Source organism: Chelonoidis abingdonii, chromosome 1, assembly GCF_003597395.2.
Source record: "Chelonoidis abingdonii isolate Lonesome George chromosome 1, CheloAbing_2.0, whole genome shotgun sequence".
NCBI classification, from domain to species: Eukaryota; Metazoa; Chordata; order Testudines; family Testudinidae; genus Chelonoidis; species Chelonoidis abingdonii.
This window is the reverse complement of record NC_133769.1, coordinates 181,446,675-181,470,904: the sequence shown is the minus strand read 5'-3', so window position 1 is coordinate 181,470,904 and position 24,230 is coordinate 181,446,675. Positions and strand designations below refer to the sequence as shown.

Here is a 24,230-nt window from a genome sequence, read left to right as displayed (position 1 = left end):
CTGGAGGCCAGAGTCCTTAATGAAGTTAGAACTCCCGTACTTTTGCTATGCTTATTTGTGTGCAAAGGAGGTAGCGTGTAGAGGTGCTGTGCAAGGGGGACTCAGCAGTCCCCTGCATGCCACCGAGGCACTAAGCCCAGATCCACAGCAGCCCATTTCTTTGGAGTGAAGAGCCAGATGGCTATTGACGAGTGCCTGGTGGATCTGTGAATGATGCTAATGTAGACGAGGATGAATATTTTTCACATCAGCCCTATGCACATATGACAGGGCATGAAACTTGTATACTTGTCCCATTTAATATGCACACCTTTCCCAAATTTCATGTTAAGTGGTTAAAAAATGGAAGTCAAGTCATTTTTTTGTCTGAAACTTAAGAAATTGAGATAATGCTTCAATCCCGCTACAAATAGATTCATATCAAATTATTATTGGGCTCAGGACAAGGATAGGAAGGTACTGACACACTGGGCAGAATAGAGCCAATCATGATTATGTGAAAAAAGGAAGAAATATCTCATACTGGAGACATTTGCTATTGGAGACACCTTTCTCTGAGGGAAATGAGAGATTCAAGATCTGGTACTTAGTCAGATAAAAGATTCAAGAGGTTCCACTGAAGAGAGTAATAATCAGTTGGATTTTTTAAAAAAAAAATGACTTAAAGACTGCAGTATATTGTGCAAGTGGCCTGGAAGATCAGAAGAGTGATGATCTTAAAAAAGAAGCAAAATTTGTTTTGGAGGAAACTGAAGAATTGCAGTAACAGATCTCAAATATTAAGATTACAGGACTACTGGAGGGAGCAGAAAGAATGGGAAGTATTCGGTAGCACTGGAGACAAGATTAAAAAGATCAGAAAATAGAGAATGAAATCATGATATAAGTAATCTCTGGGGTCCTATGATAGCACCCAAGCCCTGTGACCACTGTTAAATTTTTTAAGAATTATTGCTAAAAATCCTGTATGAAATGAAGGGGTGAAGAGGAAGAAAGAATAGCTAAGTATTAAAACTACAATTCGAAAAACAAACAAACCCCAATTCAAGATTGATTTTTAGTTCAGTCTGGAGAAACTTAAATGAAGACTAGAATCAGTGCTACAATATCCTTGTTGTAAAGTGAAGAACACATGGAATTCAGCATGCAGGTAGACAGACTTAATTTTTTATAACTTTTCTTCAGCTCCATGATAGTCAAACATATTTTGTAAGATGTAACTCTGAAACAAATGTCTGTGCAACTGAACCTTCCCTAAGGGGAGAAAAATGAATGGCATCTCGCCTTTTGAATATTTATTTTTTTTCTTAAATAAGGCTTACACTGTGTATGAATTCATTTGATGTATTATGTATACTATGATGTTACCACTAATAGGTAGATAGTAGTTCTAGAGAGGAATAATGGTATAAATTAAGAGTTTTATGTTCTTGGTTGTATTGGTCCAGGGAATATAATTATATTATATATAATTCCATCTATCACATATAGAGAAGATTTCTTGATGTTAAATATTAACAAAAATAAAGAAGTCAATATTTTAGAAGTTATTTTATGAGGTATGGAATTAAGTTTAAAAAATCCCATCAAGTGGTTATCAATATGCAGGTCTTTGAAAAATATGTAAATAAAAATGGCACTTTCTTACTCAAGAACTGCTGCTTTTGTATAGTTAGTCATATCTGTGACTTTACTGAGTACATTTTTATTGTTTTTCTCCCATTAGTAATGTAGAACCTGTGCAGCTGTGAGAGAGTGTGCTGGATTCAATTCTAGCTCATACAGCAACATAACTCTTAAATTCTGATGGAAGAATTTTCCTATATGTGAGCTGGAGAGGGCCCAGTTTGAATTTCAGAGTAGGTTTGCATGGCTAGATTTTTTTAAGCAGACTGTGGAAGGTCATGATGTCAATTCTGTGAAATCACTTTTCAAAGTAGAATTGCACTTAAAGATCTCCACAGAGAAAAACTGTAGAGAAAATGGGTATTACAAAAATATAAATAAATGTGGTTTAAATTATAGTAGTCATTGGGAAAAGAGTATAAAAATCACCTGATTAGATAACTGTTTATATTTTATAGTAAAAGCCACACAGGATGAATAATTTAAAATTACTGATATGAGAGAGAACTATAAACATTAAGGGGTATTAATTGTCAAGTTAAACATAATTAGGCTTCATGAAAAAATGGCAGATTTACAACAGATACACTTTATTGGTATTATAGATTTAAGGCTTCCATTCTTCATGTAAATTCAACATAAGGGTTGCCATATTTGTCTATCAGAACATGCCTTTCCAGTGTTTAAGTAGGGAGAAAAAGTATACTTAATGTTACATGATAGGAGTTAAACTGAGTATAATTGGATTTTGTGTCACAAATATAATTCAGAAACTGACTTTAAAATTATTTTCAGAGTTTGTGAGCATAAACTCCCTGATTACTGAAGAAGGGTTTAATTGTGTCTCAATGTACGGAAATAAGTCAGGATCCACTGGCATAGCTGAAGACTTGGCAGAATTTTTTTTTTTTTTTTAACAATTTCAACTTGTAATATCAATGTTTATTTTTAAGCATTTTTTTTATTTTTATCAATTTTAAACTTGTACAGCTGTGAGGAATTATGGGAGGGGAATGCAATAATAATTTAGTGACAGTAAATTTTGAGATTAAAAAACTTAAAGCTTTATAACCGTTAAAACAAATTGTCAACATTATATGTAAAATATATAAAAATATAGCATTAAATCAAATTCTATCAAGTTCTCAAGCAGCATGTTTTCTTACGTTGCCTATGTGCGTTTCTGTTATTATCAATGAAATATTTTTGTGTTAGTTTTTATGTGTATGGTGAAATCAACATTTATCCATATTTACCAGTAATAATATAATCATCCCAAACCTACATATCTTTCATCAGCTGTTAGTTTGATTATCAAACTGATGTCAAACTAAGGAGTAGTAGATGCATGGAGAAAGGGCAATCTATAGAGGAAAGATTTTTCTTTTTTTCTCATTTGGTAGTCCAGCCTAGTCTCACACTGAGTGGTTTTTAATAGGGGAAAATATGATGGATCAAATTCAGAAATATAGGATAGATTGTATTTCTCCCCAGTTCAGATGTTTATCTTGCTTAGGATAAAATTGTATTCTAATCTGAAATGATCATTCACATTGACTGCCCATAGAAGGCTCCATCAGGATCCATTAGCAAAAAGGGAAGGAGGTTTGGGAGTGAGGCAGAGAAGTAACTTGTTTGGATTTCTTAAAGGTAAATGATCTTCCATGACCTAAAGTGTTGTTTTTATGGCACACAGGTATAATTTCTCTATGAGGTACATTCAATATCTCTGAGGAGAAAATATATAAAAAAGGAAATTAATTCTGAATTTGAAGACTAAACTATAAAGTATTATATATAAGGAATTAGCTAAGCTTACTAAAAGAAATGAACAAGGTTAAAGGGAGAACTATTGAAATTTTAAAATAAAACATGCAACTTGAAAGATGAAATGATTTTAATTGGAGAACTTTAGTAAGGGAACAATGATGAGAAAGATGCATGATTTGGTCACATGTTTGCTTGACTATAGACCATTAGCAGGTAACTTATAGGTGCTTGGGGTGATAAAAGGAAATGAGCAACCAACTGTGCACCATTTGACTTCATGTCTCATTGCAATTAATCTGCATTTCACATTTACATGCTACGGTAATGGGTGCATAACAAATCAATTAACTAAATTAACGTATTATTCAGATACTACAGTGATGGGTGCCTGTAAATTATTATTATATATGTAAACAGAGTCAGGATAAGCTCAAGTGGTGAGTTGTGGGAAATGACTTCAGGGGCTGATCTCGTTTGCATGGGCACACTCACCCCACCTAGCATAATGGGACTGCTTGCCCAAATGATCACTTTGGCTGCTGTGGAATCCCCAGTCTCTTTGTTATTGGGGCAGGAGTAATAAAGGGTTGTTATCCTGGTTATGTGAAGCAAGGACAGTAGATCTGTACTTGGCATTTTATGATGGAGGGACTCGACCTCAACTAAATAGCACTCACTAGGCAAGGGACACAGGCTCCAAAGCCCAGTGAATGGAGAGAGGCTAGGGACAGGTATGTGTATCTGGTAGTGTGGGCCCCTTTGGAGAGCCCTAAACACCACTTTGACGCCTCCTCACTCCACTGTGTAATAACAGAGCTAATTTTGACTCCATTAGGAATCTTGTTACATGCTGAAGAGCTGAAATCACTGATACTTAGATCTAAGCATTAGACTTTCTTTGGGATAGTGGTTCTGAGCATGACAGCACTGGGCTCCCCCTACTAACAGCTGAAATCACTGAGAGCTGAAATCACTAAAGAGCTGAAGTCACTGAGAGCTGAAATCACTAAAGAGTTGAAGTCACTGAGAGCTGTGTTAAGTATAGGAGGGGGCTGAAGACACATTGGTGAGCAGCTAACAGAATGGTTAGCAGAGAGGATCAGATAGCGGAGAGGCACGGCTAGTGGAGAGGAGCGGCCAGCAGGACGGCTGGCGGAGAGGAGTAGCTAGCAGGATGGCTAGGAGAGAGGTACAGATAGCGGAGAGGTACGGCTAGCAGAGAGGAGCAGACAGCAGCATGGCTGGTGCAGACAGAGCCGGTGCAAGGATGTTTTGCGCCCTGGGCAAAACTTCAACTTTGCGCCCTCCCCCCCTGCATCCCCACCCTGAGGCACCCCTCCCCAACCATGGCAGCTCCCCCTCCTCTGCTCTGAGGCACCCCCACAGTGGCAGCTCCCCCTCCACCCTGAGGGGCCCCCCTTGCGGCAGCTCCCCACTCTCCACCCTGAGGCACGCCCCCTGCCCCAGCTCACCCCTGCTCTGCCCACGAGCACAAGCACCCCAAGCATGCCCTCGGTGCTTCACTTCTCCCGCCTCCCAGGCTTGCAGCACCTAAGCTGATTGGCGCCGCAAGCCTGGGAGGCAAGAGAAGTGAAGTGGCCACGGTGTTCTTGGAGAGAAGGCAGGGCAGGGGTCAGCTGGGGCTGGGAGTTCCTCTGTGTGCTGCCCCCTCCCCCTTACTTGCTACAGGCGGCCCTCCCCGCACTCCCCTGCCCAGCTCCCTCTGCCTAAATGCCGGCGGCGACCGGGGCAGCCAAAGATCCGGCCGCCGCAGTCGCTGCCGAAGAAAATGGCGCCCCCAAATGCCAGTGCCCTAGGCGACTGCTTGAGTTGCCTAAATGGTTTCACCGACCCCGGAAGCAGAGGCACAACTGGTGGCGAAGACTGCAACAGAACTCCAAAGAGAAGCATGGCAATCGGCCGTCAACCTGAGCAGCAGAGCATGTACGATGCCCCTGTACCTCCCCCTATTTCTACCCAGGCTGGGAGGTAAACTCTGCAGATGGACTTCTGAACTCTGGGAGCTGCACTGACCAACGACAGAAACTGTGGGTGGGGCGACAGTTGGGTTGCTAGATTTAAGACCCTGAGGGGAAAAGGATACTGCCAAACTTATTGGGGTGTGGGTCTTCTGCTCATGGTTTGTGTTATGAATCCTGTTTGTAGTATTTCCCCAACATAGTGCCACATTGTTTTCCTCCTTTATTAAAAGGCTTTTGCTATACTCAGACTCTGTGCTTGTGAGAGAGGAAGTATTGCCTCTTAGAGGCATCCAGGGGGGTGGTATGTAATTGTCCCAGGTCACTGGGTGGGGGCTCAAGCTAGTTTTGCATTGTGTTATTGAAACAGAACCCCTAGATAATGAACCTGGCCCTTGTTGCTGCAAATCTGAAGGGCAGAAGGGTTACATATGAATAAATATGCACTTAGAACTTGCACTGAATACAGCTGGAGTTTGACCTATGTAATGATAGCATGACATGGCACCTCTCAGTTTCCACCTTTGCCCCATCAGCTAGACTGTGCACTCTTGGCATTCTGGATCCCACTGGTCATATCCCCTCATTTGCTTCAAAGCAGATGTCTATCATAGCCAAAAGACAGTGAAAAATTATTGGTTGGTCCATCTTATGCAGAGTAGCTGTCAATAATGGCTAGCACCTTTGGAAATGAGAAATACATTCAATGTTAGAAATACCAGGAAAAATATAAAATTCAATAAAGTGTTTTAATGACAAGCTAATTTCAGATATCTCATGACTTCTGTTCTATTACTTCTCTCATGACTATTAGAAAACTAATCTGCAAAATATTATCCATGGCAATTTTGTTTGACACTTCTATATATTTTATGTAGGACTGTGGAGAATGAAGGAGTTATGTGTAGTATTTTTATAAATATCATATGTCCCTTAGGTTATCTGTTTCATATTGACCTGCCTGACTGTGAGGAGCTAAATCAAAGGAAATGGTTAGGAGGAAATCCACAAGAAATGAAACAATGGCAAAGAAAGCCACCTAGGGTCAACAGCTTCAAAGGAATAAAGTTAACAATAGCTGGGCCATCGGTTGGGAAGAAGCTACCTACCTGGAGTCAGCAAAATTATAGAGCTATGTTCGTGAGGCTGAAAGCCTGGGATCAAAGGGGATCCTAGACCTTAAAGATGCTGGCCTCAAAAAGGAGGGCGGGGAGTGGGTTGTCAGCCTGCTGACAGAGAGACATAGAGACTGAGAACATGCTGTGAGTGAGATAGTCTGCTTCTCCCAGCCAGAGACAGGGATTAGCTGGATTGAGGAGATTTTACAAAATAATTGCAAGGAAAGATTAAGGTGTAGGCAAACAGAACTCAGTTGGATCTATCAAATTAACAGGGTTTGGGGGAATGCAGTGGCACAGAGATCCAGCCTGTGTGGTTGGACCACAGGTTACCACTTAGAAACAAGTGCAGAGAGACAGGCATGACACCTTTGAGGTGCATTCAAGAGGGACAAAAGGGGTCTCAGGTGCAGCTTGCCCTCTAACCATGACAAGGATAAGTTGTTCATCGGTTTTGCTTCCTGTTTTCTTCATTATAGAGTAGATTTTGTTTCATTTCCTTTTTTGTCGCTGTAAAAATGCTTCCATCACTGTATTAGTCTCTGTTGCAAAAAACAAAACAAAAAAAAATGACTGTCACACTGATTTTACGTTCCCTATTTTAAGTCTCTGTCCTTTTTTTTTTTTTTTTTTTTAAGATTGCATCGTTGCAACTTACTTTACCTGAAGCATTCATTTCTGCATATATTGTCTATTTGGCTGCAGGATCCTGTCAAGTTTTTATTATGAAAAAAGTATTTTGTTGCTACCTAGACTTTAATATATGTAGGCAATTTAATTCTTATATGTTCTGAATACTTTTCTGTATGTGGTGATAAATCTTTTCTGAATGTCTTAGGTCTTTTGAGAGGCTAGCAAGATTTGAATAAAAATCAGAAAATGAAGGGTTTTTTACTTGTAACTGGAGTTCTTGGAGTTGGACTCTGCATGTTCCCACTCATGAGCTGGGCTGGCCAGTGCAGCCTAGACAGTGGAAAATTCTCCAGTGATGCCCATTATAGCACTCGTGCCTTATCTGACCCTCCCCACAGCAATCCTGAACATGCTGAGGATGAAGCTGTAAAAGGGGTATGACTCCCTCTGCTGCTGCAGTGCCTTTCACCGCTGCCTCAGAGATTTTACTTATTAGCAGAGATCCTAGTTTTCTGTGATTAAAACAAAATTCTCCACTAAAAAAGATAAAAATCCGCATTTTTCAGCCATTAAAATAAAGCACTGAACTTAGTTTCCCTAGCCACGACATATATAGGTATTAGCTGAACGCAATATTTTATTGAAATATTTACAATTTTTAAGCAAGTTCAAAGCCTGCCAGTGACATCAATCATTATAATAAAATAAAATTATAGAATTGTGATTTCTATTTCTTACATATACCAAATATTTTTATGTCTGTAGTCTATATTTTCAGAAAAATGTTTTTTTTTAAATGCACAAAAAATAAAGTGAAAGTTGCTTTTATATTAACATTGCTCGTTTTCTGAGTTAGTCCTAGAGGCTGAAATGAAATTTCACATGCATTAAAACATAAACCCCTATACACAGAAAACAGTCTACTGTTACATTTAACTATGTAATTTTAAAGTGCATTCAAAAATCAACATGAGAGGGGGAAGTTGCGTGGATTGAATGACACTCATACTTTCAGTATAATGTAGTTAATGTATGGTTTTATTTTTTCACAAAATGTAAAAACTAAAGATTCTCTGTAAAAATGCCTATTTTTCATTTTTCCGTGGTCACCAGATTTCTAGGATCCCTGCTAATTAGGACTCTGAAAAGAGGGGAAGTTGGGGGGGAGTGTGAGTATGCAGAGTCCATCTTAAAAACTTGGTTACAAGTAAGTAACCTCAATTTCTTCACGCGTACTCTCAAGGGATGGTTTGGCAAAGAGTAATCAAATCCTAATTAAATAGTGCTAGAAGTACAACCAACCCTACTAAACTGAGCATCAGCTCTAGCTGCTGGATCTAAAGCATCATGATTCAGAATTCCAGGTGGCAGTCCTATATATTTCCTGAACTGGAACATATCTGAATTAAGTTAGGGACATAGCCATTGCCCTAGTAGAATCTGACTTAATACCCTGAGAAAGAGCAGCTAGTTTATAACTTTCCAGAATGCACTGTTCAACCTATTTGGAAATGGTTTTAGATGATACTGCTGGCCCTTATTATTTCTGGCATGAGAGAATCAAATTAGTGGATTTTTACAAATCCCTTAGTTCTAGTAAGATAATTGGCTAGGGCTCTTTTAGCATCTAAATTATGTAAGGTGAAGTCTCTCCTGTTACCATGTGGTCTAGGGTAGTAAACTGGTAGATTTATGTTTTGAGTCGCATAGAATTCTGACCTTATTTTAGGTAGAAAGCCAAGATCAGGTTTCAGAACTATCTTGTCTCTATGAAAAATAGTGAAGGGTGGGCACACCAAGAGGGCGTGTAATTCACTGTCTCTCCTGGATGACATTATAGCAATTATAAAGGCAACTGTAATAGACAGATGAAATAACCAACTCTCTGCTTTGCTGATACAGAGTCTTATACCAATGGGTACAGATTTGAAAGTCCCTTCATGAACTTTTTAACTATATGATATGTAAACACTGATACATTATCTATCAAATCTTGATAAGCCAATATAGCCGCTAAGTGGACCTTTTGCAAAAAATATGATCCTCAGTCTTTAAGGCAGAGTAAGTGTTACAGAATACAGTCTGTTCTGGATGATCTGTTTGTTGTACAATCCACTTTCACAAACCTCAGCCACTTAGGTAGGTAACATTTTCTGATTGATTGTTTTCTAGCATTAGCTAGCACTTGCTGAACATCCACAGAAAAAGATTTTTCGGGGTTCACTAATATTCTGTAGTCCACACCATTAAATACAGAGACAGAGGATCTGGATGTAAAATCTTGCCATGCTGCTGCAACAATAAGTCCAGTAATATTGGGAGCGCCCTGTAAATGTCCTTCAACAAATGAAGTGGGTCCATGTACCCCTGTGGCCTCAGCCAAGCTGAAGTAATTACAGTAATTCTCAATCAATTCTCAGTAATATTTTTCCTTACTATCTTGTGTTTCAATGGGGGGAAAAGCGTACAACAGACCATTTCCCCAATTCAGCAGAAAGATAGCCAAAATGGAATTCATGTGTTTTCCTGCCTTTAAACATGACAAGCAACACTTCTTTGCAACCAGTCACAACTCATAGCCCTATATCTGGAAGATGTCAGATGTTGAAGATCTTGCATATCACTTCTTTATTGATCACTCATGCACCTGTGTCATATCTCTGTTCAGTTGATCCTCTAAGTCATTGTAGTCCTGTACCTGTATCATAGCTTTCCTACTCAGATTTGAACCTTAGCGTTCATAACCTGAGAAGCTAGCATAAACTCCTCTAAGCTTAATTACCAGCTTAGATCTGATAGGCTGCCACCAACCAGGAATCAGTGCCTGGTACACTTGAGCCCCCCAAAACTTCCCTGTGGGCCAGACTCAGCTGCCCTGAGTCTCCTAAAAGGGACATAACACTTCCCCCACTCTCTCCACCCGATTTTCCTCTCTGGGCTACCTGAGGGTTCTGATGCCCCTCTTTACCTTCCAATCCAAGCAGCATGTCTTCTCTCTTCCAGAGACCACCCGACAATGGAACCGAAGATTCTTCTCTTTCCGGTAGCTTCTTCCCGCCCTGGGACCTGGAGAGTTAAACCCAGGGCAGTCCCCCCTCCCGTCTTTTCCTTTCTCCCCATTTCCTGGGGGTCCTAGAACATCCCCGGTCTTCAAGCAAACTTTTAATAAACAGAAAGCAGATAGATTACCAGTCTCTGTATCTAGCTGGTCAGATCACGGGTTTTCCCCTTATAGCTGATACAATAGAAGGTACGCCTTACCCCAAACACATTTATAGCTTACTTATGCATCACATCAGATCACCAGCAGTACCAGCTGCAATACGCAACAATTAGCTTACTTTTGCTCCTTGTACTTAATGGGTAACAGAAATCAGCGGCTGGTCGTCCTCTCATAGCTGAGAGAGCAGAACGACAAAGACCCAGCCCAAGACACCCCCACTACCCTCCCTTAAGCTTTGAAAAATCCGGTTTCCTGATTGGTCCTCTTGTCAGGTGTTTGGTTCCCTTTGTTAACCCTTTACAGGTAAAAGAAACATTAACCCTTAGCTATCTGTTTATGACAACCTGTCAAGAAAGGAAGGCATAAATTTTATGCATGATGCACCAATTCCATAACTTGATTGGTTCACTATATAACTGGGACAAGTGAGCCCCTCCCGACTTGTTGACATAGTACATGTCAATTGTATTGTCCATTGCCACGTGAACTACCTTTCCTTTGATATGAAGAGGAAAAGATCTTAGAGCCAGATAAACCTCCCTCAGTTCTAGTAAATTTATAGGAAATATCTTCTCCTGAGAGTTCCAATGTCCTCAAACTTATAGAGAGTTTAAATGACCTCCTCAGCCACTGTTGGGTGCTTCCAAAGTGATTGTCATGAATATACCGGGAGAATTGAATAATTTCCCTCTTAGAAAGAATATTTTCTCTCTGAGTCCACCATTCAGTACATTCTCTGGTATAATTTTCTGCACTCTCGCTACATTGGATCTGTAGTTTACTGCCAACCAGTGCTACGGAATTCTCATTCTGAGGTAAGTGTATGGTGTAATATACACTGCTGATGCCAGTAGCTCCATAAGCTCTCTAAAAAAAAAAAATCGCTGCCTACTCAGTATACTGTTGATGCAGTATTTCTGTTGTGTGAAGTCTTGCAAATCTGTCTGCAGGGCAGAGTTTTTCTGGCAGATATGAGACTTACATTGCTCCTATGAATGGGACCCTCTGAGTGGGACATAAATATGACTTCCTCACATTTATTAAGACCCAGGTCTTTGAAGAGGGATGTTGTATATTGAATGTCTCTTGTCAGTTTTAGCAGTTGGCCACCTCAATTTAGGTAGATGAACAAGCCCTGCTACAGCGAGAGGTTCTTTGTAAAGACTCTGGGCTCCCTGTATTGTAAATGTCTTTGGCCCACCATAAAATGGAGGTATTTCCGATGGCTTGGTCTTATAGTTATATGAAAATAAGCATTCTTGTGATCAAGAGCTGCTAATCAATCTCGCGAAGAGAGAAGGACAATAATGGATGCTAGTTTTAACAAGTGGAATTAGAATCTTCTGATAAAGGTGTTGAGCTTTCTTTAATCTAGAATTGGACAAAGTCCACCGTTGCTCTTTAGTATGAGGAAGTGTCTTGAATAAAAAACCCCAATCCCAGTATTCTCTCAAAACCTCTTCTATAGCTCCTAGGAGTAGAATGACTGTACCTCCGTCATGGTCTCCTGAGACGGATCCCTGAATGGGGAAGGTTGGATGAAGACAGGGTATTGAAGTGAATTGAATTTATACCTTTTTTCTAGAACTTCCACTTTACATTTGTTGATAAAGTGAGGCAGCTTGTTCCCATTAAAGGGAGGGGAGGATTAATATAAATTGGTTTGCAGCTCCCAACACTCACTTCAGAATTGAAACCTAAGGTTCCCAGAAGAAGAGGAAGGTAAAGTTTGTTTCCTTTTGTGTGTGGACAAAAAATACTGCCTGTTGGCTTAACAGTTGCTTCTGAGAAAAAACAATCCGAGGAAGACAATGGAGGGTAAACTTATCTATGGTAGCTGAATGCAGAGGCATTCCAGAAGTAATTAAGCAAGAGATTTTGCATTAGACCTCATACTTTTTAGCTTCTCCAAAGCTTGTCTGTTTTATTACTAAACAAATCATTCCCTTCAATGGGAGAGGTCCTCTACTTTAAATTTAGTTTCTTTAGAAAGGAAGATGAACTCAAACTCAGGGATGTCTTCTTAAAGTAATAGCATATACTACTGCTCTGGCCAAAGAATTGAAGCATCAAATGAAGCCCTAAGACAATGTTTTGCTATGTTCTGGACCTCTGTTAAAATGGCGTTATCTTTTATGTTGATCTTCAGCTAGTACTAGGCCATCTTTTCCTATAGGTGAACCACCTGATACTTTGCTACTCTAATACCAAGAAAGGACAGAGTAAACACTTTTCTTCCTATTCCATCCCCCTTTTTTATCCTCCATGTCATGTCGGGCGGAATGTACTTGTTCATTTCTATGTCTTCTTGATAGCAGCTGCTACAATTAAAGAATTAGGGCTGGGATGCATATAAAAATAAGAAAAAGCCTCATGAGGTAAGAAGTATATATCAGCCTTTTTGGAAATGGACTAACAAGAAGCTGGGGTATACAAAAAAGATTTGGCAGGTTGCAACAATCCATTCAATATGGGCAAAGAAACTTTATTCCTGGAAGGGGCCCCAAAAATGTCAAAAAACTGGATAGGAGGATTCTTTCATTACCATAGAGGACCCTTGGGAAGTCACTGCCATCTACCATTTCATGAAACTGCAGAGCATACTCTGAGGGAGAGGAAGCAGAAGTTATTCTGACATTTTCATTAGTAGATGAGTCTGTCTCTAGTTGCTGGTAACCCCTCTCTATGGCTCACTCTTTTTTCCTCTTTGGATTGAGTATCGGGACCACTGTAGAAGAATAATCCCTGAAGGCAGAAGAGGGAGACTAGTTTGGGAAGCTCAGATCTGTTGTTTGAAAGCAACATTGATCTTAACTAAGATCGGGGGGAGGTTCAATACAACAGATAGGAGACTCCGTAAATTCCCTTGATAGATACCAGTGGGGTCATGCAGCCCAAGAAGGAACTCTTGCCAGTGTACACTCTCTGGTGCCATTTCATAACCAGGATAAGGTCTCCATATCCAGGAATATATCCCATCTTTGGAGTCAATGCCTCCCGGTTGTTTAGGTCTATTTTGCTTTGCCTCTCAATGAGGATCCAATCTTGGATCTGTAATTGATATGGTCAGAGATACTACCAGAACCAGGAAGCATTCTTGTCATTGTCTTTGAAACTGGTGGTATAGTATTTTGTTCAGATTTCTCCCAGTAGATTGCTTTTACTTTTAGTCTGGGATCCCTCTGGGTCAGGGGTCGGCAACCTTTCAGGAGCGGTGTGCTGAGTCTTCATTTATTCACTCTAATTTAGGGTTTTGCATGCCAGTAATACATTTTAACGTTTTTAGAAGGTCTCTTTCTATAAGTCTATGATATATAACTCAACTATTGTTGTATATAAAGTAAATAAGGTTTTAAAAATGTTTAAGAAGCTTCATTTAAAATTAAATTAAAATGCAGAGCCCCCCTGACCGGTGGCCAGAACCCAGGCAGTGTGAGTGCCACTGAAAATCAGCTCACATGCCGCCTTCGGCACCCGTGCCATAGGTTGCCTACCCCTGCTCTGGGTTCTGGACCTTACGGTGACCATCCTTTCCTTAGCCATCATCTTCATTGCTGCAACAGACAAATCAGATGGTCTCTCACGTGGCTGTGCCCTTGAATCTGGTGCCAGTGCTGACAGAACCTAATAGGATTTTTGTCTCAACAGATCTGATGCCCTGTGTCCTGATTATATACAGGCACTGGAGTTAGATCTGATGCCAATTCAGGGTCTTCATTGGCACCTTGGTTATAGCAGATGGTGAGCTCACATCACAAAGCCCTAGGCTTTGTTATCTGCACGCTTGCACATGTTGGATCTAACAGGCTTTACTGCGAATGCCTCCTGAAGTAAGAATACCTGTAATCTTTGTCCATGTATGCTGTTGCCTGATTATTTAGTGGTTATTAATTATTATTGATTTCCAATTAATTCTAATTTAAAGAGCTGGGGGATTGGAGGATTTTAGTCCAGCACAACAGAATCAAGGGTAAGTTTAATATCTGGTTGGGAACCTTAGTATGCACAACGGTGACACTCACTGAGGGCAAAGCAAAGTTTTAACCACTTTTATTAGCACAATTAGTAAAGACAGAAAAGCACCAAACCACATAAAAAGCACAAATACAGAATTAAGGTGACATTTTGTAACAGTACTCATATATGTGCTCATGTACTTACACTCTTCCTTGGGGATCTGAGGGTAAGGCCCTGTTTCTGGCATGCCCAATGATGGTCTGTCCTATTATATGGCCTAGGGGCTGTCATGAATATTAATTCAAATGCTTAGCCTCCCTTGTCCATATCTAACCTTCTCACCCTAATAATGTTTGGGTTAGTATATTAATGATTTCAATTAATTATCATATACATCAATTAATTGCCATGACAAGTTCATGCTTAAACATTTGCCAACATTTTATTCTAAAATATTAAAGCCTAGTATCCATAGGTGCTGGAACTATGGGTGCTGGGGATTCTGCCGCACGCTCTGGCTTGAAGTGTGTGACATTCCAACTCATACAGAACATAAGAATGACCATACTGGGTCAGACCAAAGGTCCATCCAACCAAGTATCCTGTCTATCGACAGTGGCCAATACCAGGTGCCCCAGAGGGAGTGAACCTAACAAGTAATGATCAAGTGATCTCTCTCCTGCCATCCATCATTACCCTCTGACAAACAGAGGCTAGGGACACCATTCCTTACCCATCCTGGCTAATAGCCATTAATGGACTTAACCTCCATGAATTTATCCAATTCTCTTTTAAACCCTGTTATAGTCCTAGCCTTCACAACCTTCTCAGGCAAGGAATTTCACAAGTTGACTGTGCACTGTGTGAAGAAGAACTTCCTTTTATTTGTTTTAAACCTGCTGCCCATTAGTAAAGGTTTATAGTTTGGTTCAATGGCTTTCATCTATATAAATTGTTCTAGTACCCCTGCGAGTATCAGTTCAATGTTTGTGTGGTTACCTGGCATAAATTTCTGCCTTAAACACCTTTCCTAGTTCCCCAAAACTCAGAGTGACTATTGGGCCATTTTTGTGTGCCAAAGTTTTGTGTGCTTTATGCTAACTGTTTAGCTAATATCTTATAGGATACAGGCCTGTAGATTCCTTTGTGTTTTTGCTGAGTAAAATAAAATGTTAAAGCTAGCTCTGTGAGCTACTGCACTCTTGAAGTGAACTTACAGCAGACAAAGCATCTGGAACAATTTACCAGGGTCATGGTGGATTCTCTATCAATTAAATGTTTAAATCAAAATTGGATGGTCTGGGAATTAATTTGGAGAAGTTCTATGACTTGTTTTATACAGGGGGTCAGACTAGATTATCGTAATGGTCCCTTCTGGCCTTGGACTCTATGAATCTGTGGATGTAGAGGGTCCCTCACCTAGACATGCCTCTTACATGGGCATCTGTCACTGGAAATACCACTGGACAGCAAACACATCTTTTTAAGTCTGCTCTTCTCTTCTTCACATTCACCATCAGAATTTTGATGGCACAGAGATTATCATGCTAACTCTAATTAACTAACAAACACCAACTTTAATAACTAATAATTATCTACTGGCACTTAAAAGTAGTAAGGCTCCAGATCCAAGAGAAGTGCACTTCCGTGTGATGGTGCAGTAGGCAGGGACTGAGGTGCCATGCTCCCTTTTGTATGCTCACCCTCATAATGTTCAACAAAATTGAAGGGAGAAGGAGAAGGTGTGTGAGCAGTGTAACAGGCACTCTTGGGAGAAGATTCCAAGGTCCAGGCTGCGCCGGCCAGTGCAACCCCTGAGCGGTAATATGCAGAGAACGTTCCAAAAAGCAGAGAATTTAGTTTGTCCTTGACTAAGTTTGGGGGGAATATAAATCCTACAGTGGTCTCTCCCAGTCTGAAACATTATCTGTCTCTTTCCAAAATGCGCAATATTCCCCTCATAAATGATTTCCCCCAGATCTTCAAAAAAGTATGGAGCACATGCCTGTTGACCTTTTCTACCAGATTAAATGCCCCCAAACTGGCAACACAATTTACCAGACTGGTCAAAATATCTACAACACAGGGAATTCCCTCAGGCAGTAAGTTTTGGTGGTGGTGAATTGAAGAACCAGAAAAGCCAGACTCAGAGTATGGTTGATAGAGGTAAAATTAATGAAGAATGGAAGCAATCATTCTGCTAAAATGATTGCAAAGGTTACACTGGAATTTCAACCAAAAGTGATATGGTAAGCATAGTAGAGCTCTTTCCCTTGTTCATCAAAGAATTCTGACTGGAGATCTATATTAAGGACTTCATAGAATACAAGTGCACTGCTATTTGAAGGATTTAGTCATAATCCCAGGGAAGAATAGACAAAATATTTGGGAACTAATTTACTTGGTTTCTTAACATTGTGCAAATCCTTCTTATATCCTCCTTATTCTTATCCACACTGACTAAGCAATCTTGACAGGATTTTTAGATATCCAGATGGGGATGAGTGGTAACATCCTAAGGGATTGATCCAGCAAACATTTATTACTGCACGTGTGCTGCATTAAATTGTCTAGTTGAAATGAAAAGCACTACTCATGATAGTCAAGATTACAATGATTGCTGGATTGTGCTTTAAGGTGATAGAAATACAGTCACAGAGTGATCCCCCTTTACGCAGAAGTCCAGAAAAAGCTAACGAAAGTGATGAAAAACAAAGAACTCCTTCTATGTGACAGAGGATTAAAATGATTGTGTCTGCTCAGTTCAGAGAGAAAATAAATTAGAGGCGACAGGATAAACCTATGTACTATTCCTAAATACTGAATACATTTACACAGCACGCCCTGCCCTCCTCCTCTTCCCCCTGCACCTCCCTGAAAAAACCCCACTGCAGCAGCAAGCCTCCAATCCCAGTCCAACTGACTCGGGCTAGTGGGGCTCGCACTGCAGTGCTAAAAATATCAGTATAGCTGTTGGAGTTTGGGCTTTAACTGGAGCTTGGGCTCTGAGACCCGGTGAGAGGGAGGATCTCAGAGCCTGGGCTCCATCTCTGGCCCCACGTATCTACACTGCTATTTTAACACTGGAGCACACGCCCAAATCAATTGACCCAGGCTCTGAGATGCGCTGCTGTAGGGCTTTTTGTTTGGTTTTGGTTTTTTGCTGTGTAAACACACCCAAAGACTATGTTCAAGTGGAGGTAAGGTTGAGAGTATACATCAGTAATTTAGGGTTTAAGTTAAATTAGAGATGTCGTAAGTACCCCCAAACCAGGGCTTTGACCTCAGGTTCAAGTGGGTAAGGAACCAAGAAATCAAATATCTTGATTTTAAGATGTTTTGTAATTTTTAAGGCCCCAGTTCAGCAAAGGACTAAGATAACAGAAATGCAGTTCAAATAAGACCCTGTTTCATGCAGAAGATATGAAAAAGGCAACAAAAATGATTAAAAGCATAGAAGCTTTCCAAATGAGAGAGCATTAAAATGATTGATTTCAATGAAACTTAAACATGTTTAATTTCTTTTCTGAATCACGGCCTTAGTCTGCCCTTGTATTACCAGTACAGTCAGAATACTTTTTAATTATTATTTTGAATGTATTTCACTTCATCTATAGCGTTCTCTCTTCTTTTTGGTTTGTGAGCTTCATAGTCAGAAGAGGATTTCTCCTTCTTATACCATTCTATGTTAAGTTACTCACTGTTATTTCACATGACAACACTCATGTTCTCTGTGGAACCTCATATCAGACTTGATGTACTCACTGCTGTTCCATTTAAGTTTGCAAAAAAGAACTGCAGAATCTCTTGCTGTTTAAATCAACTTTTGAGGCTGATTTAGTCAGAAAAGACTATTCTTCATTTACACCAAGAAATCAGATTCTGTCTGGATTTCAATTAATGAAAGCATATGGACTATTTTTATTAGTTCTAAATTCAAATTCCATAAAAATCTAAGTCCACTTAGCAGTTGTTTAGCGATATCACAGGGCATGGGCTTTTTTGTATTAATTCGTAATGTGTAAACTATTTTAGTTTATTCGTGATTAGAAACCCTAATTTCTTGCTGTGAACTGTAGCACTAATAGTCTACTTTGGAAGTTTGTATGCAAAGCACAATTAGTAAAAGCAGCACTTAGCCTAGACCATGATATTCCTTTATATATTATCTAATACTTTATCATATCTTAGTTACTTTGATGCAAATACGCCTGGTTTTGCTTTAAACCAAATCCTTTTTTATACAATCATATTAATTGAAGAAAGGAGGTGTCTTCTGCTGAATTCATTTATGAGGTAACTGTTGAATGCAAAGCTTTCAGGCTCTGCAGATGTTGTAAACCTTGAAAGAGCCACTTGAGCTGAATGATATCAGAAGTGTAGTATTCCTTGGACCACTTACGGGTTTGTCTACATGACAAAATATTAGAACAGAAGTATCCAAACTGTGGGGCATGCCCTCTGAGGGAGTGCCTCCTAGCCCCGCTCTGCTCCAGTTCTGCTTCGAGCCCCAACACCCAGGGCCTCGGCTCCTGATCGCAGCCCAACTTCAGCTCTGCACCTTGGCCCTGGCCTGCCTGCAGCCACAGCCACAGCCTTGGCCCTGTTACCTCTGTCTGCATCCCCCTACCCCCGGAACTGCAGCCCCACTCCCAGCCTCAGGGAGGGTAAGGTGGGACATAACCCTGAAAAGTCTGGGTACCACTGTGTTAGAATGTGGCCATGAAGCACTGGGTTAGCTGATATGATATTTACTCCCATGTATTTGACTGTTGTTCACTAAGCACAAATTGTTCTCAGCATCATATCAGTTAATTGTGATTAAACCATTAATGTAGTGCAAGTAATCGCAAGTAGCTGGCATAGTGACGAACACTATTTGTCCTGGTCTACAATAACAATATTGCCATGGTCAGCATCACATCAGCTAATTCATATATTCACAAACATGTTCAAATGTGCTAAAATTATGTAGTGTACCATATACAGACAGATAGATAGATAGATATGCACAGTATGGGCGCATATGTTTGTCTGATACTATAGAATATTAAAGATGTGTCCTCAAATTGGGCACATTCCTCCCTCATAAAATGTTTACTGGGAAAGAGAGTCCCTCTGCTTGGAACATCATCAAACATAAAAAAAATAGCCACCTTGTCAATACAAGATTATAATAATTCACTCTTGGCTCTCTAATGAATTGTATAAACACTATTTATTAAGACATAACAAGGCCCCTAGAGGTAAATATAGCCAAGCAGTCACTTGATGGCTATTTGTGGTCCTATGGGTTTTCCATCTAATTTAAATGAAGCTTTTTACTTCTGTAAATTATCGTTGTAAAGAAGCTGCTTAAAAATGCATTTTATGGAAGCAGTGATGTACATTCTGGCAGAAACACTTCAGAGTTGCCGCTCTTGGGAATGTAACCTCTCAGTAAATTTGTAAATGAGAAGCAATGAGGAGTGTGATAACAAATTGTACTGATCAACTTTTGTTAGCAATTATAACAAATCAGATTTCCACACTTTCTCTTTACATATGGGGACAGGCTGGTCACTTACATATAAAAGCCATTAACAGGGAGTCCTTGGACTTACGACACAATTCGTTTCTCAGAATTGTGTTGTAAGTCAAAAGCACCTTTTCTATCGGAATCAATGGTATGAAGGGGGGATTGATTCCTGAACCAGGGCGTGATACACTATTTTCACCACAATAACCCACATTTTTGTACTAAATGAATTATATATGACTAATGTTGCAACATCAATGTATTTACCGAACACTATATTCTGTAAATCGCATTCAAGTAAACATATAAATTCACATATGCTGCTCAGAATGCCGGCAACACAGGCTCAGAAAACCAGGGAGAACTGCACAAATGCTGAGCCTCAGCCAACCACTATTCAAGCCTTCTGACTAGCTGAACTTGGGGCCGTGAGCCAATAAAAAACAAGCGGCAACCCTACTTGGCAAAAAGCTGCCTTGCTGCCTCGAAGCAACTCAGAAATGACCCCTTCAAGCTCCATACCAGTATAACACAACCAGGAAGTAATTTCAAGTGAACTTTATGCAAATCGAGTGACCTAAGGGCGAAAGAAGCATCGTAGGGGTGAAATAGGCAGTCAACTGAAAAGCGCCATAAGTGACATCTGACATAAGTCAGGCATCATAAGTCCGAGGACTCCTTGTATTACTGTGTATATTAGCAAAAGGGATAGAAATATTTTTGTTTGTATATTTAGGCCCTGTATATTTAAGTATCCTCATTAAGGAAGCGTGCTGAAGCACGACTTAAGTTAAAGCCCATGTTTAATACCCATTAAAGTCAGTGGTACTTAAGCATGTGCTTAAAACTAAGCACATACTCATGATTTCCTGAATAAGGATGAATTTAAGCATGTGCTCCAGTGTTTTCTTGAATCAGTGTCCCAATGAGCAGTTGATCAGGCCAAAATCAGATTAAACAAGACGTCAGCAAACTATCACAAGGGTAATTACTACAGTTAATACAAAAAACGTTATTTTCTCATAAAGAGCACAAATAATTTAAGTTCTACTAAACAGGAATGCTATTTGCTATGGGTTAGAGGGCACTGTCCCACTCCCTATCCTGAATTGTCATAACTCCTTGCCAGGCTCCTTGCCTGGGCCTGCAGGAGCTGCTGTGGGGTGGGGCAGGATGGGCAAGAGGTCCTAATTGTCAGCTTATCAGCACTGCTGTCCCCATTGGCTGGACAGGCAGCTGCAGCAGCAGCCTGGGTTGAAGCAAGCCAGGCCCCAATCCCTGCCCGGAGCCCACCTCTTACTCCCTCGGATAGGACCAGCACTCCACCTTACTCTGGGATAAGACCAGCTCGCTAACTCCTCCTGCACCCATGAGCAGCTGCGGCCTCAGCAGGGAGGCAGAAGCGGGAATACTGACATAACATTGCACCTACCACCAGAATATTTCTGAAATGATGCCACTGCTAGTAAATTTTGTGGAGATTTTCATGAAGAAGTCATTTAAAACAACATAGTGATCAATAGTATACGACAGCAAACATCAGTTCACTTATACTTGCAGTGCAGTCTTAAAGAAAATCATATAATTGCCCTTCATGGGATTATATTCTTATATGCACGATCTGAAGCCACAATTCAGCAAAGTACTTAAGCCTACGCTTAAAACCATAACTTTTCAGGAAAGCAATATAGCTTCTGTTCTTAAACCTCAGTAAAGTCAGTAAGACTTAAGCTTGTGTTTTAAGTTAAGAATTTTGGTGATTTCTAGAATAGTAGTTTGCTGAACTGGGGGTCTTTGGGTAGATTCATAATGGGAATTAAGCACCTTACTGCTATTTTAGGCACCTAAGTCCCAGGTTTAGGTGACACCGCTATTCACAACCCCCACACTCATCTGCCACCTAACACTAGGCAGCTAAACCCATTTGGGGCCTAAATTTTTTCAGCAAAAGTTTCCTCGGAGCCTATGCTTCTGCTTCTGAGAATATGCATTAATGATCCACGAACTAGAGGAAGCTAGACAGGAGCTTCTCCAACTAACTCACCTGTGGGCCCAATCTGGCAGGCATGCTCAGAGCCCACCTAACTTGACAAAAAGAGAGTAGGGAAGTGGAGCTTTGGATAAATAGTCAAACCGTCATTGGAGTAGGGGTACCAGATCCACAGTTTCCCACCTCCAAAGTGAGTGCCCTACCCACTGGGCTATAGCATCATTCTCACACTCACTCTCTGTCCCAATGATTGTTTATTGAAAGTGGGACAGTTACAATGAGGAATTGATTGAGACTCATCTCAGAATATCCCATAGCCCAGAAGCTAGGGCACTCACCTGAGAAGTGGCATATCCCTGTTCAAATCCCTTCTCCTGTTCATGCAGAGAGTCTCCCACATCCTGGATGTGTACACTAGTCACTGAGCTAAATGTTATGAGGGTGCTCCTCCATCATCACCGCTGACAAGAAGCACCTAACTCCAGCAGAGGGTTCACAGCTGTGAATTCCAAGTGGAGGTAGGTGCCTCCCTGCAGCCTGAACTTAGGTGTCTATCTCTCTGAGAGGGGCAAAGCTTGTGACACACCCCTCGTCTTAACATTCTGCCATTGGCTAGTTTAGCTGGCTCCACGCTCAGCATGCTGCGTTTTGTAAATCGCATTTTTAGGCACCTATCTCTCCCTGTTCATTCTATAGGGAGGAGAGGTGCCAAACCTTTAGGCTTTGTAAATCCCAGTGATTTTCTGAAAGTTAGGCCTTGTGATGCTCCCCACAACTCAATCCCTAAATGCTGAATTCCTAACAGCTATTTTATTCTGTTTTGTTATTTGGTCATATAGCTAAATGCATTGATACGAAAATAAAAATATAAAAGTCCAAATTCTGCTCTCAGGTACATAAGTACAAGTTTGGAATTATTCTTAATTAATTGGGTTCATTCTAGGTAGTCACCGAAGTGAATAAGTGTCTACTTTGGCCTATATCAGGGCATCTCAAACTGTGAGTCGGGACCCCTCAGCTGTGAATTCCAGACTGACTCTCCATTAGGGACACCTCACTGACTGTAGGCAGCCTGGATACTCTCTAGTGGGAGAGTCTGGTAGCAAATGGCAACATGAAAGTCGCTAGGAATGAATGCAAGTCTGCAGTTTCTCCTTTCCACTTAGTTCTCATGTGGCTGGGATGGTAACCATTGCTCAGGTTTGTCTGTTTTCTTAGACTTGGTTCATATAATCAGATGCATGTTCAACATGTTGGATGGTCTCTGAGGTACATCTTGCTTTATTGATTAGCATCTTAGTTCCTCAGGTAAATCTGATCTCCAGCTGTTCAGTATTCAACAAGCAAACCTCTTATTCCTTGGCTATCATAGAGATATTTATAACTCCTTGTTTGCAATTCCACACAGGAGATTTTAGGCTGAAAATCAGTCATTTTTCTTTTCTCCCTGTGGGAAATTTCAGCTTCTTAGGATGGAATCAAAAACTGAAAGTTTTCAGCTGAAAACTGAAATTGTTAATTAGGAAATGCCACCACAGTGCCTTATGTCAGCTGTGTTTCGGGCACCTCATGTCCCCTTTCTTCTCTGTGTGCTGAGGTCCCTAGCTGGACTACAACTCTCATGATGTACTATGGTGGCAATTAAAGAAAAAACCTTAACAGGACCACATTATCTTAATCTCTTTTGCACTATTTGGATTTCTCAGCCTCTTTGTGAAGATAATTTCCTAACCTTGCTAATAAAACATTAAGGAAACATTTATTTCTACTAACTTTGCTAATGATGACCCCTTGTTTCCAAGAAGCAGGACAATTGTTCCTACACTACCAATGTCATGTGATAATAGAAGTGTCATGCTTTTAACAGATGAATGGGGGTGGAGGTTATTTTGGCTTCTGGCAAAACTTATCTACAAAACCAAATTTAGATTAAAACATGCAAATTAGAGATGGATATGCCTGGTTCAGGAAACTCACTGAACGCAGTAAAGTCCACTTGGGATTAATATGTGTTGTCCAAGCAATTTGCACATACAGCCACTTCCCAAAACTTAAGGTTTTCTTGCAGAATCATTTTGTCAAAACTCTCTTGAATCTCCAAATGCCCTCCTCACATTCTTTGTGGTTTCTCATTCCTTCATCTGATTACTCCCCATAATGTCCTGACAACCCTTCATATTCTCACAGAGGCTTATCTTCTTTTCCAGTGGTACCCTTTAGGAAGAGCTGCTGGGCCACTTAGCTATAGGCTTTTTATAATTACTGTATCATAACCTCCTATGGTTATATTTTTGAACATGTGGGTGTAGTACCAGCTTACAAAGGGTACACTTAACTACTCAGAATACCCTTTGCATTGTAATATTGCAGGTGTATGATATGATAAGTGCCACCTATTCTGGAGTGGCATCTCATT

The 24,230-nt window shown here is 40.4% G+C and overlaps 1 protein-coding gene across 4 annotated transcripts in view; it reads left to right on the top strand.

Moving 5' to 3' along the window:
• The window catches only part of CADM2 (cell adhesion molecule 2), a 1,090,305-nt gene that overhangs the window by 973,771 nt on the left and 92,304 nt on the right, over window positions 1-24,230 (top strand). The window lies entirely within an intron of this gene.